This window comes from Bos taurus, chromosome 17, assembly GCF_002263795.3.
Source record: "Bos taurus isolate L1 Dominette 01449 registration number 42190680 breed Hereford chromosome 17, ARS-UCD2.0, whole genome shotgun sequence".
NCBI classification, from domain to species: domain Eukaryota; kingdom Metazoa; phylum Chordata; class Mammalia; order Artiodactyla; family Bovidae; genus Bos; species Bos taurus.
This window is the reverse complement of record NC_037344.1, coordinates 34,074,418-34,086,910: the sequence shown is the minus strand read 5'-3', so window position 1 is coordinate 34,086,910 and position 12,493 is coordinate 34,074,418. Positions and strand designations below refer to the sequence as shown.

The 12,493-nt window shown below is 38.7% G+C and overlaps 1 long non-coding RNA gene across 1 annotated transcript in view; it reads left to right on the top strand.

Moving 5' to 3' along the window:
- Positions 1-1,115: 1,115 nt before the first annotated feature.
- The window catches only part of LOC132342562 (uncharacterized), a 102,907-nt gene continuing 91,529 nt past the window's right edge, over positions 1,116-12,493 (top strand). The window contains exon 1 of the long non-coding RNA XR_009490971.1: positions 1,116-1,172. This is a non-coding gene — a long non-coding RNA (uncharacterized lncRNA). The remainder of the gene's footprint in view (positions 1,173-12,493) is intronic.

The window sequence follows — 12,493 nt, the reverse complement described above, 5'->3', positions numbered from 1 at the left end:
CTGTGGGAAACTCAGCATCCTACCACCCAGGGTGATGACTCCTGTGACTTTTTTGGAGGGGTTGCATCATTGTAAGGAAATTCATTCCTATGTTTCTCAACAAATGCATATTTTCTTTTCATCTAGACAAACTGTGTGTCTTTGAGTTTATTTTCGTCTCTCTACTTGCTTCTTTTGTTTTTTAAAAATAAATATGTAGTGTGCAATTTGAAAGGCAATACAAAAGACTGAGTGGTAGTTGTCACAGGCTTAATAAGTGGGGAGAGAATCATGGCTTCAAGAAGCATCTGGAATGTTTGTGATGTGGCGGTTGCCTGCATTGTCTTCTGGGCTTCATCGTTAATCAGTGACTTCTAGAATTTAATTGATTCAGGATATATTTAAATTGCAGGTATTTATTGTTGTTAGCCTGGTTCAAATAATATTTAATAAATATACTCTTGTTTCTTTCTCTTTGTATTACAATAATTCTTCCTTTCTTATATTAAACTAGCATTTTCAAGGATATTGTAAGAATGGAACCTTGGAATAAATCATGTTTGGAAATATTAGTGAGACTAGGTCTTACCAATTCATCAAGTGAAGTAATGGTGTATCTAGTCCTAGCAGATAAAAATCTACTGTGTGAACTGGTAACTCATTATAACTTTTAGAGTACTGAGAGTCCTGATTTTGTATTTTCCACTTTATATTAGATAAAACACTAGTCATTCTTTTGCAGTTTGTATCCGGAAGTTCAGATTCAAATTTTGACATTAGCATCTTCATGTAAGAGAATTATCAATTCATCTTGAGCTTTTTGTACAAAACATTATTTGAATTAAAAATCCTCAAGTTGTACTTTTCCCTAAAAGCTGGTAATATTTTTTATTTTAGTTATTGCTATTCAGTCACTCAGTTGTGTCGACTCTATTATTTTAGTAATGACAGTTCAATCCACAGTTTCATGGAATTTGAAGTTTAAGAAAGAATTGCTAACTTCAAAATGTAGATGTATGTAAAAATTTAAATACATGGATTAGAGATAAATGATAAAATGTTATTTTTCCATCCTGAAGTAACAGATTTTAATAGAAAGTCTTTATTTCGTTTCATAATGTTTTTGTGTTTTTTTTTTCAGGTAGTTACAGAAAACTTATTATCCTGATGCTGAGAAGCAAACACTTTAAGAGGTTTGTGCTTATTATTATTCTCTAGTATAAAGTTTGTTTCTCATCCCTTTTTGATGTTTGATGGTGGAAATAAGGTGTTTCTTTGAATATGATACCCCAATACAAAATATAAAGCTTAAAAAAAGAGAGACAACGTTTTACTTGGAGAGTTAATGTCTAATACAGATGGGATGTTTGAAAATAGCCACTTTGAATTTAAAATTGAAGATTGTTGGATTGGCATTTCTGTCCCCTTTGGTTGAGTATCTGAAAGCAGTTCCACATTTCTTCATCAGGAAGTCAGGCTGACTTGTGATGAAAGATGATGGAGACAAATCCTAAACAGGGCTTCCTGTTTGTTTAAACCTCCAACCCAAGAGAAAATCGCTTCCAGTTTCCCTGTACAATCATGGTAATATATTTTCTTTTTAGATTGTTAGCAGACTGTTTCGCTTGTACTTGGCATTTCAATCATAGTGAAAGAGGTGAAACCCAAAAGACTCAGTGAATTCTTGTTATAAATCTAAAATCAGATGGCCTTAACAATTAACCTCTGCTTCTTGTCCCTTTCTCATTCCTAACATATTAGTCATTAATTCATATGTATTGATTATCTGCTCTGTGGACAGGTTTGAAATAGCTACTAAGATGTATATAAAAGAAGCTAAAGCTTCTGTCCTCAGAGCTCATGCTTACAAAAATAATCATGTTGGAATATAGATATAAATTTAAATTTAAAGGTGGTAACTCCTCTGAAAGAATGATTAGATTATTCTCCTTGTAAGATGAGTGCTTGTGCAAAGTGAGATTTTTAATTTTGTAAATGATCTTTTGAAAACAAAACAGTAGGAAAGAAAAGAAGTTGGGGAAGAGTATAAACATATTTTGGAGGAAGACTTAGTTGTTTTTCTTAGAATCCTGGGACATCCAAATCACGTTTAGGCAGGGGATTAAAAAATAGGAAATTGACCTCAGTATTATTTCTACAGGAAAAAAATTTATTTAAAGTTAGCTAAAGATCATTATTATATCTTAGGAACGTATTTGACTGTTACTAATTTTTTCTAATATTATTTATATTATAAACTTTATTATCAGTATTAAACATTTTTTTTTAAAAAGTGAGGAATGGCAAGACTTGACACCCAGAACAATTGATTATTAGAAGATGAAATCATGCTAACACAGTAATGTAAGTTCTGTGAATAATACAAATGGTCATGATACTCTTAATGTGAATTACCCTAACTCATGCTAATTGCTGAGCTTTCCTGGTGCCTTAGATGGTAAAGAATCCACCTGCAATGCAGGAGACCTGGATTTGATCCTTGGGTGGGGAAGATCTCCTGGAGAAGGGAATGGCTACCCACTCCAGTATTCTGGCCTGGAGAATTCCATGGCCTAAAGGACCCTGGTGGGCTACAGTCCTTGGGGTCACAAAGACTCAGACACAACTGAGTGACTAACACTTACTTAGTGTGAAAGTGTTAGCCTTTCAGTCATGTCTGACTCTTTGATAGTCTATGGACTGTAGTCCGCCAGGTTCCTTTGTCCACGGGATTCTCCAGCCAAGAATCCTGGAGTGGGTTGTCATTCCTTTCTCCAGGGGATACATACTAATAGCTAATATATACTAATAGAATATGCTGACAAAGGTCTGTCTAGTCAAAGCTATGGTTTTTCCAGTATTCATGTATGGATGCAAGAGCTGGACCATAACGAAAGCTGAGGGCTGAAGAATTGATGCTTTTGATCTGTGGTATTGGAGAAAACTCTTGAGAGTGCCTTGGGCTGCAAGGAGATAAAACCAGACCATCCTAAAGGAAATCAGTCCCAAATATTCATTGGGAGGACTGATGCTGAAGCTGAGGCTCCAATACTTTGGTCACCTGATGCGAAGAACTGACTCATTGGAAAAGACCTTGATGCTGGGAAAGATTGAAGGCAGAAAGAGAAGGGGGTGACAGAGGATGAGATGGTTGGGTGGCATCACTGACTCAGTGGACATGAGTTTGAGCAAGCTACAGGAGCTGGTGATGGACAGGGAAGCCTGGCATGCTGCAGTCCATGGGGTTGCAAAGAGTTGGACCGGACTGAACGACCGACTGAACTGAACTGAATTGAACATCTACTTCACTTTATTTTGCTAAATGTTGTACCTGCATTGTCTCATTTACCCCTGGGAATGACTCTATAGTATAAGTCGGATGCATTTTATAGAAGAAGAAATTGGGATAAAGGTTATGCAATTTTTCCATTATCAGCCTCATTATCTATGTGTTAAATTTCTGCTCAAGGGACATTTTGAATTCGTCCTTATTTTACAAATTTTCATCTGGTTTTATTTCTTTTTCCTTTCTAAAAGGACGACAGAAATGCCAACCAAACAATCTCCAACTTTAAATTCAAAGTGACTATTTTCAAACATCCCATCTTCATCAGACCCCAATTCTCCAAGTAATTAGAAATTATCTAATTTACTCCCTTGATTTCTTCAGTCTCCTTTCACTGTCTCATAAACACATCCCTGATCTGTCATGGATTTTCTCATTTGACAGATAGTTCACCAAATACTTCTATTTATATTGTACTCAAAGTCAAATGCACAGATGATAGCATTTTTCACTTTTACAGTCTAATGTAGACGTGAATATGCTGGGTACATGTGTTTTGTTTGATTAGAAATTTAAGTAAATATCAACTGAAGTCTGACATAATTTTTGTCCTTCAAGGGGGTAAAAAAGATATGAAGAAATAAGACATTTATTTATTTTTTTTTTAAGACATTTATTGCTCAAAGCATTTGTCTGTACACACACACACACACACACACACACATCTGTTTTTCTTGGGAAACAAATCATAGAGGTTCTCACCATAAAAGGTGGGAAGCATGTTTGGTCATACTGTAAAGGAGCTCAGCAAATTCTCCCTACCACAAGTTGTCTGTTAAAACAAAAGGGTTCCATGTTCTTTTCCATCAACTTGTGTCAATGTCTGACTTCTGTGGTGGCAGGAATCGTCTGAATTCTTAGCTTACAGAGACGTACATATATTCTATCAGAAAAATCTCTTTAGAACATGGCACTGTCTTTACAATTTGGAGTACTGATGTAGCTTGGTCATTAGTCAGTTACTCAGACTTTTAAACTAAGATGTTCTGTAGGAAAGCCATTGTTACTTACGACGGTCTTTATTTTCAAATGGAACCATGATCAGGATGAAGGGCAGGCTGCCATTGGAGCAAATGTGCCAAGTTACAATTTCACTGGGAAATTGTGCTCTGCAAGGTGGTCGCACACGTAATTCAAAACATGAATTGCCCTGATGAGACAAAAGAAAATCTCAAAATGTATCTTAAAAAATTGCTCTAATTATTTCCTAGTGCTTCTAAAGCCTTGTTATTTTAACGATTACATAACAATTTGGCATACGTGAATTTTCTGACAAGGTCCAGGATCTCAAATTGTAAAAATACTTTTGCTCAGACTTCTCCATGAAACAGATTGGCAGAACAAGTATTTTCACATCATGCCTGATCCTGGCCACTTAGTCATTAATGACTTTGCTCACTATGGAATTCGGAACCTAATGATTTTCCTCTTGAAAATCTGAATAATTTACCTAAAGAGGTTAAAAAAAGAAGTGCAAGAATTTTTTTTTTACAAGAATATTTTTAAATTGAACAGTCCAGTTGAATTCAGTTCAGTTGTTCAGTTGTATCCGACTCTTTGCAACCCCATGAATCGGAGCACACCAGGCCTCTCTGTTCATCACCAACTCCCGGAGTTCATTCAAAATCATGTCCAGCAAGTCAGTGATGCCATCCAGCCATCTCATCCTCTGTCGTCCCCTTTTCCTCCCGCCCCCAATCCCTCCCAGCATCAGAGTCTTTTCCAATGAGTCAACCCTTCGCATGAGGTGGCCAAAGTATTGGAGTTTCAGCTTCAGCATCAGTCCTTCCAATGAACACCCAGGACTGATCTCCTTTAGGATGGACTGGTTGGATCTTCTTGCAGTCCAAGGGACTGTCAAGAGTCTTCCAACACCACAGTTCAAAAGCATCAATTCTTTGGTGCTCAGCTTTCTTCACAGTCCAACTCTCACATCCATACATGACCACTGGAAAAACCATAGCCTTGACTAGAAGGACCTTTGTTGGCAAAGTAATGTCTCTGCTTTTTAATATGCTGTCTAGGTTGGTCATAACTTTCCTTCCAAGGAGTAAGTGTCTTTTAATTTCATGGCTGCAATCACCATCTGCACGACCAAGATAATCACGATAGTGTGATCACTCACCTAGAGCCAGACAGCCTGGAATGTGAAGTCAAGTGGGTCTTAGAAAGCATCACTATGAACAAAGCTAGCGGAAGTGATGGAATTCCAGTGGAGCTATTTCAAATCCTCAAAGATGATGCTACAAAAGTGCTGCACTCAATATCCCAGCAAGTTTGGAAAACTGAGCAGTGACCCCAGGACTGGAAAAGGTCAGTTTTCATCCCATTCCAAAGAAAGGCAATGCCAAAGAATGCTCAAACTACTGCACCATTGCACTCATCTCACACGCTAGTAAAGTATTGCTCAAAATTCTCCAAGCCAGACTTCAGCAATACGTCAACCATGAACTTCCAGATGTTCAAGCTGGTTTTAGAAAAGGCAGAGGAACCAGAGACCACATTGCCAACATCCACTGGATCATGGAAAAAGCAAGAGAGTTCCAGAAAAACATCTATTTCTGCTTTATTGACTATGCCAAAGCCTTTGACTGTGTGGATCACAATAGACTGTGGAAAAAATTGAACAGTAAACAATATTTAATGCCATACGTTTGTTACAAATGATGCAGCCGAAAGTTTTTTTGTTTTGTTTTTTTTTTCTTTATTAACCTATGTTTTGTTGTCTTTCCTGGACAGCGTATGAGTTAAGGATGGGGCAGGACCTCATATGTGGGATTATAAAACATAGGCATGATGCTACTGGGGCTTCCCAGCTGGTGCTACTAGTAAAGAATCTGCCTACCAACGCAGGAGATGCAAGAGACATGGGTTCAATCCCTGGGTTGGGAAAATCCCCTGGAGTAGGAAATGGTGCCTCACTCCAGTATTCTTGTCTGGAAAATTCCATGGGCATAGGAGCCTGGTGAGCTAAAGTCCATGGGGCTGCAAAGTGTAGGACAGCTGAGCAACTAAACACATACATGATGTTATTAGAATATGGCTAAGTTCTTACTATTTTTTTATATTCTGGGGTCCACATACATTTTAGTTGAAAAAATAATCCTACTGCCAAAATGGTTTAAGAAATTACTATAATAAATGAATATTTGATACCATGGGAAGTGTCCATTTTATTTAACCTGAAAAAAAAGCTGATTAGAAAACTAGAAGTTAAAATTATTTCTGTAAAAGAGGAAAAAAATGTGAAACAAAACAAAGGAAAAAAAACAAGCTAAAAGGCTGACTGTATTTACAAGATTTTTTTTGTGTGTAAGTTAAAAACTGAAAAAATGGACACAAAAAAATGTGAGTAATATGTTTGTACTGCTCCATTTGGCAAGTTCTTAAAGATTACAGGAAGAGAGTGTATTATTGCTTAAGATGATGAGAATTTATATTAAAAAATAAATCCAGCATGCGAGCAGGAAGGGGAAATTGCCTCGTTAATTACCTGGTTATCTTATCAGGGCTCTCACTCTTTGGTTTTCTGGAATGCAGAGCAGCCTTCATGAGCATTGCTCAGAGTGGCTGGGGCAGCAGTTCTCCAAGCTGAGAGATTTTACACTCTTTGTTCACTCTGCATTTATATTTTATGCAGCAAGCAGCTGCCTGGGTGGGTTTGGTGTCAGAGTGAGAGACCAATTCTTTCTGTAGAGGTCCGTCCAAGAAGAGAGCCAGGCTTCTTCCCTCTGTGCTTTCAGTTAGCTCAGTGGGGCCAGCTTCCATCCTTAGGATTAGAGCAATGCCTGACTCCATCCTATGCCATCAGGCAAGCTCTTGAATCCAGAGAAACAGAAGGGGAATGTAGGAATGTGGATGAGATGAAATTGGCCAAAACCACTTTCCTCAAAAGATCATTTTTTTTTTTTTTTTTGGTTAATAAGTGGTAAGTATAATATTGAGAATATGTAACAAACACAGTTAATTCTGATACAAATTATTCATGATTTTTCAGGTATTTCATATATATTTTGAGTAAATTCAGTTCAGTTCAGTTCAGTCGCTCAGTCGTGTCTGACTCTTTGCAACCCCATGGACCACAGTACGCCAGGCCTCCCTGTCCATCACCAACTCCCGGAATCCACCCAAACCCATGTCCATCGAGTCGGTGATGCCATCCATCCATCTCATCCTCCGTCATCCCCTTCTTCTCCCACCTTCAATCTTTCCCAGCATCAGGGTCTTTTCAAATGAGTCAGCTCTTTGCATCAGGTGGCCAAAGTATTGGAGTTTCAGGTTCAACATCAGTCCTTCCAGTGAACACTCAGGACTGAAAAAGATCATTTTGGATGCTGTAAGTTATAAGTGTTCAAGGGCCCTTCCTTCTGTCCAAAGAGTTACACAGTGGTTCCCTCTAAGGGGTAGGTTTTATTCTCTTTGTTTATCCTTAGTGGAAATAAGCATGTAGAAATTTATAATTCTAGTAAAAAGTCCACAGAATCTGTATTTAAAAAGAGAAGCAAATAATGCTAAAATGCAATTCCCTGTAAGTAATTTAACATATTTCTATTCCTTGGAACTTGAAGAAAGTAAATTATTGTGTGGAGAAATTTTTTCCCTAATTTTTCTGCATATTTGAACCTTAATTTCATCATTTTTTCCCCTGAAATCTCTGTGTTCAAATATAATTACTGTTTCTTGATTTTTCAAGTTCATGATATTTATGGGCACAATTTGTATAACTTCTGAATGATGTAACTGGTAGCCCAAACTAATATAATAAATTATGACAATTATTTTGATGTCTTGTAAATCTTCCCTTGATCTTAAAGGATGAGGCTTTAGATCATTTAGGTTAATGGCCAGAAAGGAAAATAATCTGTATACCACAATAAAAATAATCAGCATGATAATAAAAATAGTAACAATATCATATATCATTATAATAGTAATAACAATACTACTACTACTAAAATACTCCAAATTTTGTGTTTTTTGAATAGGATATAAGAGAGGATTACTATGTTTCTAATTCTGCCCTTCCATGTGAGTTTCATAAAAAAACATATTTCTCATGAATTTCTATGATGTTGATTTAGCCTAATGTTGATTTAGGCTACCTGTGCCAATATTTTAACACAAAATGACAAATGCAATCAGATATCACCCAGAGGCATTATATAGGATCATCTGTACTTTCCAAGATGTTTGTGCTTTAGACACTGACGTAAAATTGATGTTAGACAATCCTGGTATGATTGATTTGTGGTCCATTTAGTAAAATCTACACTGGATGAAGTGTTTACACTGGATGTCTCCTTGATGTTGCTGACCAATAAAGTAGGAGGGATCACCTGATAATAAATGTTATATATTTTGTATAACCAGTTTACATGACTTCACATATATTACCTGATTGCAATCACCTCTGAGATGGATAGAGCCCAAATTACCCATTTTTATACACATTAGTAAAATGAGACCTAAATGAGTTAAGCAGTTTGACCAAGATCAGCATTCTAGGAGTTATGTAGAGCTGGGATTCAGACAAGGTTATTAGACTTCAGTCCAGAGCACTGTGGTACCCAGCTTCCTTTCACAGCTGATGGGGCTCCGTCTGCCTCCCCTCTCCTGTTCTCAGTAGCTGTGATGTTACCTGCAGCCCCTGGTCAGCCCTGTGTCCTTCTCTTCTCCATCCAATAGTCTCAAATTTGATGGGAGGTGTTTTTTTTTAATTGAAGTTAATTGATTTATAATGTGCTATTTTCAGGTGTACAGCACAGTAATTCAATTATTCATCCATCCATATATATATATATATTATCTATCTATTCTTTTTTGGAGTCTTTTCCTTTATAGAAGGAAATGGCAACCCACTCCAGTACTCTTGTCTGGAAAATCCCACGGACAGAGGAACCTGGTAGGCTACAGTCCATGGGGTTGCAAAGAGTCGGACACGACTGAGTGACTTCACTTTCTTTCGCTTTCCATTATAGGTTATTACAAGATGTTGAATACAGTTCACTGTGCTATCCAGTAGGTCCTTGTTGTTTTCCTATTATATAGATAGTAGTATGTATCTGTTCATCTCAAACTCATTCATCTCTTCTCCCCTTTCCCCTTTGGTAACCATAAGGCTTTTTTTTCTGTCTTTTAATGGGAGCCTATAAAGAAGCTTCTCCCCGTGACTAAGTTCAGAATCTATTCTTTTCTGAGCCCTTTCTTTTTCAACTTGAAAACAGATCCAGATGCAAAAGCAGGACTGGGCAGCAGACCAAGTGCTCTTTCTGCCCCACCATATTAGTTGACATCAGTGAGGCAAAGAGAAAAAGAATATTACTTAAAAATACAGCTGATTACAGCTCCATCTTCCCTAAAGAAGGGAAGCACTTACTGACAGGAGGTGGTGACTTTTTATCTAGAAAATGTCCTTGTTGTGTCCTTTGAATCAACATGGCCAGCCCTCCATCCCCATCTCCCCTGATGGTGCTGGTGCTGGGAGGTTCGGGCAGTAAGGCATCTCTGGAAAGGGGTTGCTGGGGATCTGCCAGCCACTGAGGATGTTCATGGACTGGGTGGTGGAGTACCTGTAAGTCATGTTGTCCTTGTTAGTGGCTAACTCATGTCTGACTCTTTCACGACCCCTTGGACTATAGCCACCCAGGCTCCTCTGTCCATGGGATTTCCCAGGCAAGAATACTGGAATGGGTTGCCATTTACTTATCCAGGGGATCTTCCCAACCCAGGGATCAAACCTGGGTCTCCTACATTGGCAGATGGATTCCTTACCATTGAGGCACCCAGGAGCCTTATAAGTCATAATGGAAATTAATTTAAAGCACTGTGATGCCACCTTCTTTGTTAGAACTTAAGCTTCATTAAAATTCTTCCACATATACATTCCAGTACTTTCAGTGAGTGGTGTCTGGTGGGGAGAAGCATGGAGATGTTACAGCGGCTGACATCTGAGTCTTCATTGGAAAAGCGGAAGTAATAGCTGTTAGAGGTTATGGGGAAACTGAGATTTCGATGGAAACAAGAACACTGATGTAAACCTTAGGGCATAAGACACACGGATCTGCGGAGATTATGTACAGATCAACAGCCTTCCTCTTTGATGTGAATTTGCCAGTTGGTGGAAATCTCAAAAGTTATGCAGACTTCTTGCTTACAGAAAGCAAAGGCAAAAATCGTTACTGATTATTCTCAAGAAACTCGAGAAGAGGCCACACCAGTCAAGTGTCTTGAGAAGGCTCTAGGATTTCTGGAACTATAGAAACTAAGACTGTAAACATCAACTGATTGAACCCTCCTCAACCGTCTTCTCCTTCTCACCTTTTTTGCAATAAAGGAATCTAAACTCAGACACCTTATCCACATACCCAAGGCTAGACGGAGCGTGAGTGGTCACAGGTACAGGACTACAATCTGACTGAAGAGTCAGGGCCAGAAGCCCTGGGTTCTGGTTCCTACTTCATTTCCTTGTTTTTCTGACCTTCTTGAACCTCAGTTACGTCTCTGTAAATCAGAGTCAAGTAGGACGACCAGATACATTTATGTAGGATTTGAAAACTGTCAAAGAATGTTAAAACATTTATTGGTTTGTTTTAGGAAGTTAGGTATGGTGCCAACAATTATATGGAGAGGATTATCTTGGCTTTCCTGAAAAAGTCTGAGAACTGTAGCCATGACTTCACTGTTCCCTGTGTACACACAGGTGTGGATCGAGGCAAGGGGAAAGGCAGTGACGTTTATAGGGTGCCTTCTGGGATAGTGATCTTTTGTCTTCTTGGTAGACCTTCTAAATAATATATATATATTTTTTAATTCTTTTTTTTTCTGTGAGAATTAAATCTAAGTATTCTCAGAAGGAAGTTAGGAATACTTCTTAGTAAATCAAGAAGTTTAATCATACCATCTATAGAAATGATGTAAACATGTATTATGTTAATTTTTTTAAAAGATTTTTTTTGATATGGAACATCTTTAGTCTTTATTGAATTTGTTACAATATTGCTTCTGTTTTATGTTTTGGTTTTTTGGCCAAGAGGGATGGGAGATCTTAGTTCCCCAAGGAGGGATTGAGCCACACCCTTACACCCATCTCCAGCCTGCCCCTGCCCTCGCCCTCACATTGGAAAGTAAAAGTGTTAGTCGCTCAGTCGTATCCAACTGTTGCAACTCCATGGACTGTATCCCACCTGAATCCTCTGTCCATGGGGTTCTTCAGGCAAGAGTACTGGAGGGGTTGCCATTCTCTTCTCCAGGGGATCTTCCAGACCCATGGATTGAACCAGGGTCTCCTGCATTGCAGGCATGTTGTTTATCATCTGAGCCAGCAGGGAACCCATTGGTAGGCACAGTCTTAACCAGTGGATTGCCAGGGAAGTCCCCAACTGTGCTTTTTAAGTGTCAAGTTCCAGGGGACACTTGGTGGAATGAGTCATGACGAAAAGCACGGGCGCTGCATGCTCCCAGCCATTGGCACTGTGACTGCCTCCTGCTGCCTAACCTCTCCTTGCCTTCTTTCTGGCTGAACAGTACCTGTGGGAGAAAAGTCTGGCGGGGGGTGGGGGGGGGGGAGGAGAAGGAGGTTAGGGAATATCGGCCAATATGGTATCATTCAGGGAGAAAACAGCCAGATTCACTTTCATCTTCCCTAAGTAGTTTTATATTTAGTGGAAAGAAAAATAAGAAAGTTAAAGACATTATTTATAATGATCATTCTTCAGATTTTAGATTTTTGGTTTCCAAAACTCTTCTAAAGTAGTCAGTCTATTTAAGCCTGAGTGTTTTAAGAGAAGGAAAGATTTTTTTGTTTTTTTTTTTCTGTGAGACGGATACTCCCTACACATGTTTGCCTCTAGGGCTTGAAAAGAAAGGAATCTGTTTTACACCCCACAGCACAGCCTCCCCTGGCTCCCTTCCGCTCAGCCGGGTGTAGGGAGAAGGATCTACTCCTTTAATCTCAGAGGTAAGAAAATACCAAAGCAGATGACTTTGGCAGGTTGGCTTCCAGAGTTCAGCCTGACAGGAAGCTGGGGGCTGTTGCTCTGTCTGGTCATTAGGAAGGGCCAGGGTTGTTGATTAGTCCTTGTGGTGCTGAAGAATGTACACTTATCTGGATCAGGAGACAGAGAGGTCCCAGAACATCCTAGACATTTGGTCATCAGCCTCTTCATACCC